Source organism: Eurosta solidaginis, chromosome 3 (assembly GCF_040869045.1).
Source record: "Eurosta solidaginis isolate ZX-2024a chromosome 3, ASM4086904v1, whole genome shotgun sequence".
Classification (NCBI taxonomy): Eukaryota; Metazoa; Arthropoda; class Insecta; order Diptera; family Tephritidae; genus Eurosta; species Eurosta solidaginis.
In genome coordinates this window covers 215,317,379-215,322,937 of record NC_090321.1, presented here as the reverse complement: position 1 = coordinate 215,322,937, position 5,559 = coordinate 215,317,379, and positions in this window count along the sequence as shown.

Genomic DNA, 5,559 nt, shown 5'->3' with positions numbered 1-5,559 from the left:
CTTTTTCCCTCCGCTTTTGCGATCCTTTCAGCGCCTCCAATATTGCGTCTACCCACTCTGGCCTTTCTACTTCCACAAGGCGTGCTTTGAAAACTGGCTTACACAGAAGCGACGCTGTTTCCTGAATCAGAGCTTGTGACACCGTTTCTGCAAATGTTGGCTTTGGGTTTGCGTATGTAGCTCGCTTTGTTTCGACGTCCCGTATGCCATTTATAAAGCTCTGAATTTTTACCCTTTCAGTGTTTTCCACGGGTGCGTCCGCATTTGCAAGGTGAGCCAATCTTGCAATATCTGAAGCAAACTCCTGCAATGTCTCATTTGCTTTTTGGTAGCGGTTTTGCAACTCAATTTGGAATATCTGTTTTTAATGTTCGCTTCCATAATGTCGCTCTACAGCAGCCATCAGTGAGTCATAACTGTTCCGTTCGTACTCTGGAATAGTCTGTAGGATTTCGGCAGCTGGCCCTTTCAATGCTACGAAGACTGCAGCAACTTTATCTTCCGCATTCCAGTTGTTCACTGCAGCGGTCTTCTCAAACTGTAGCTTAAAGACCTGGAAAGGAACAGAACCGTCAAAGGATGGTGTTTTTACCTTTGGATTACTCGCAGAAACAGCTGGGCGAGTTAATTGTAATTCCTGGATCCTATTTTTCAAAGCATCCATCTCTGCCTCTATCTTATCCTGTCGACCACTGAAGCCTTCATGAAACTGGGTTAGTTTTTCTTCCATATGCGCTTCCAGTTTCGATGATATACGGACTTCCTGCTCTTCTAGTTGTGTGGGGATCTGAGGTGATATCTGTGCTGAAATTTGTGCCAACATTTCGGAAATACGCGTCTCCTGTGCTTCAATCTTAGATGTTATGCGTGTTTCCTGCGATTCCATCTGTGTTGTTATGCGTGCCTCCTGCGATTCCAGTTGGGATGCCATATATGTCTTCTGTTCTTCCATCTTCGATGTTATTCGTGTCTCTTGGGATTCCAATTGTGATGACATATACGTTTTCTGTTCTTCCATCTTGGATGTTAAACGTGTCTCCTGCGATTCCAGCTGAGATGCCAATGTCGATGTTTGACAGTTATTGCAGCCAATATCATGTTCAAGTCTGTGCTCATAACTGTCTGCGATGTTTCGTTTTTCTCTTCAATTTTTGCTGTTGTTTCGTTCCCATCGGGATAAAAGACAAACTCGTCCACATCAATTCCTTGCGACTCCATTACCTCTCGTAGCCGTGCTTGAAGTTCGATCTTATTGCCGGTTGTATTTAATCCACGGTTCTCCAACTCCTTTTTCAGTTGCTGGATTTCAATTCACTGAACTTTGCCATGTCCAAGTTGCATTCCCAATCCTCGGAATTTATTCAACAATCCCTCTTCTGACACCAATTGTAACGAATTTGCTGCAAATCCTCTAGGTTCGAATCACTAAACTGTTGAATAAATAACTCCAATTTGTAATAATGCAAAATGGCCTTTATTAAAGTACTTCACAATAACACTCAAACTGTGCAACAAATAGCTTGCTTAATAACCAAACTGATTGATGGCTCAAATGAAACTCTACTATTCAAAATAATACAGCTCTTGCTCGCTAGATAGCGTCTTAGTCGAAACTGCTTGACAACTCAAATCAAACTGAATTACTTCTTACTCGCTTGCGCCGCTTTTATAGTTTAAGCTGCATACATCTAGGCTCTTCTATCTCCAGAACTTACCAACTATTTCGTGTGTTTATAGTTCTCATATAGTTTCTACTTGTTTACAATTGTCTACTTTTCAGCGTCTCTCAGATGTATGTGAGTTTGTAGTTTAAAGTCTCTCGCACACACATAGGCGTATAAGTAAATGCATCTGTGTGCGACATCTCTCGGCTGCCTTATATATGTGTATACATGATTTGATTATTGACGTAAATACCGCTTAGCATGGCCTTAGCATCGCCTTAGTGATGGTATAGCTTAGTGATGCTAATATCCGTGACAATATGTATAAAAAGACGGCTAAGATGTGTGTTAGTTGGTCGCCGGAGTTTGAAGAGATGCGTCGGTCGATTTTGTTCAAACTTTCACACAAGTTGCGTAAACCTCACCCGGTGGTTACTACATAGGTTTGGTTGCGATCGACGTACAGGGCCTCGAGATATAGGCCGAAACGTGGACCCGAGTACCCCTAGAATGTGTTTATAGAATATGGATAACAAATGAAAGCTGTTGATAAGTGCTTTAGTTGAGGGTAAGTTTCATACCCCTGGGTGACTAGGGTCTCGAGATATATGCCAAAACGTGGACCAGTGAATGCCTAGAGAGTGTTTATACAATATGGATATCAAATGAAAGCTGTTGATGGGTGCTTTAGTACATAGTGATATATTATCCAGAGACGGACTAGGACTGGGATTAAGACTAGGACTGGTACTGAGACTCGGACTGGGGCTGGGACTGGGACTGGAATAAAATACATACCACCCTCTGGGACGGGCAATAAGGGATGCAGAAGAATGAGAAGAAATTGAGAGAAGAGAAAAGAGAGAAAGAGATTGAGAAAGAAATAGAATGAGACGAAGATGGAGATAGATGAAAAAGACGGAGGGAGGAGTGAATAAAAGGATTAGGCGAAATTGAAGAGGGGGGAAGGGCAGATCCAGACGTAAAAAGCTTATTAAAATGTATGCAGATAGGCCAAATTTGCGGCAGGACAACATCTGCCGGGTCTTCTAGTTGAAAATAAAAAATTTATTATTTAAAATTCTCAGTTCTGAAATATGAAAAACCTTCGTCTTGATCGAAGGAACCTATAGCCAAAATTTGGTGATGATTGAAGTGTGGGAAATACGTTTCCATAGATAACACACACAGAATTTGATTTTTATATATTGTGAAGAATATTAGCAACACTAAGGGATACTATCATCTCTAAGCCGATGCTAAGCAGTGACTTGTATACACATCAATAACTCAATCATTATGTCTATATATATGTACGTACAATCAGCGGAGAAGCAACTCACAACCACATGCATATATCTGAGATACTCCCGAAAGTATGCAATGGTTGTGTGTGTCATTGAGATGGCAGCACCCCTTAGTTTTGCTAATATACGTAACACTATGGAAATGCCATATTCCAATTGACAGGTATGAAGTAGTTCGGCCGACGTCTGATAAAACTATGGACTCATTCTTGCCCTCACGCCCCGACCAGTTCAGCCCAACCGAACCTAGTACGACGGAGATACTGCATAGATACCAATTACCTCAATATAAAGTTTATTGGCTATCGGTAGAACTAGCGCTGCCGTTGCATATTTTAGGTCTCATAACTGCATACGCATTTTTTGTTGGGTCACCCATTCTCATGTTGTGGCTTATACTAAGTACTAGTTGCCTGCTTTTAGGCGCTGCAATTGCAATATCGCTTAGTCATCATTAAATGATATTGCAAGTGATGCATGGATCAAAACAATAAATTTAGGGGCATATAGAAAACGACAGAGTAAAGCTGGGTTGCCAAAAACAAATTTGAGTTGTGAACTGCTATGGGGGTTGCCTTAGTATTTCCACGCAATGCTTATTTATAAATGCAAAATGTAGATATTTTTGTCACGTATGAAGTTATGTTTGTCCAATTTTACTAAGTTTCAGTTCGTTTCGTTATTAAATTTGTTTTTTTTTTTTGCTCACTTCCACTATATCTTACTTAAGTATTTATAATTCTTCCTATAGGACTGGCTAAGAGAAGTGTTTGTATAAACATACTCCTGTAATTCACTCGAAGGGAGTGCAGGAGCTCTTTGAGCACATTTACGTTTAGCACGGTATGCATAATAACGAAAAGAATTTAGCCTTATTTGACCCAAGAGTCAATTAGTCTCTTAGTTCCGGGTTTTCAGTACAAGTTAAAAAAAAAACGCTTTGCGCTATTTGGCTCCAAGAAAGTTAATGACGAGCGGAATGTTTGTCAAAACACCGGCGAGGGGCGACTCCGCTTAGACAGCCTTTTTTCTAACTGAAACATATTTTCTAAATTGTTAATACTGCTTCGCACGGACTTTAACCCTGCACATTCGACGTGGTATTAGAAGCACGCTACCACCAAATCACGGCGGCCGCATTCCAAGCAATTGATCAAAAGGTTTTCCGAAGAGTTCACCCTTTAAAAAAAATTTATGGAATTAAATTTTTTCTCGACCACAGCAAGTTAAAGAGCTAAGAATATTTTACAAGGAGGTGATAGCACCGGGACGGACAGGATTCATATCCGGTAAGGAATTACCAAAGTCCATAATACTGTCCTAAACTTTCAAAAAATTTTAGCCTTAATAACAGCAACAACGAAAAACGCTTTTTCTCATAAAACATTTTTTCCATAAAAATGCGTTTGACGAGATGACACACATGAGTTAATCACCCTAAACAAGGTGACATGGGCCGAAAAATAGTGATGACTGCTTTACAGTTTTTTCACCTCGCGAAGGCAAATTTCGACCATATTGGACATCTACTTCAATGGCATTACGCCACCGACTATCTTACATCCATCAGGGAGCCACAAGAGGAGCTCTAACACTAAAAGAATCCAACATGTGGAAGCTAGCTAAGCACGGAAACTCGACGATTCTGAACGATATGACGAAGGGACAATTAAACGTAATAGTAACCAATATCCTTCAAGGGAGGAATCGGAAGAAGGCCTAGAAAATGGCAGGGGCATTACAATCTGCACCAACAGCTCGAAAATGGATAAGGGAACTGGAGCTGGGATGTACTCAACACATCTACAGTTAAGCCAATAATTCCGACTTCCTCGCGCATACAGTGTATTCCAGGCCTAGGTCTATGCCATAAACAGCAAAGCTGCTTCAAGATAGTATGGTTTCCTACACCGTCGTAACTTGGACAAGTGGACAGTTCCGTCCGACCACCGCTGAGTTATCGCCTGATAACAATTGAGGAGTATGAGAACAGTGCAACGGGCTTGCTATGGACCAAAAGGGTTGACTGCGAAGGCGAAGATTCTTATGGCCATGCTTGGATAGGAAAGTCACCAGCTTCCCCAGACTGAACAAATCCGCGGTGAGGGTACTTGCGGGTGTTATCACAGGTCGTTGTGCTATCGCACCAATGCTCCGACGGTGGCGAAGACCAACAAGCTCTCTCTGCAAAAGCTGTTAGTAGGAGGAGGAATAGGAGTGGATTTACCACTTTTTTCCCATGTCCGGCGCTTCAAAGAAGAAGGCTCAGATTTCTGGGCTTACGGTTCTTCGACAGGCTCGCAGAGGTTGGGAAGGCGGACGTCTCGCTTCTTCTTGGTGGTTGGTTGAGGACCACTAGAAGGTAATGGGGTTAAACGAATGTGCCGCCACCCTACACTTACTGAGGGAACTCACAATGGACAAAAAAATCTCCGAGTGGAAGTGTGGGTAACACACACGCACGCCTTCTTAGCCTAACCTAACGTAACCTATCCTACATCCAAAAATACTGGGTGTGTGACGTTCGATCAGGGTCTTTACTTTGGCCGGCCGCTTGTATGCTACTTGTCCCTAATATGGTCGCCGAG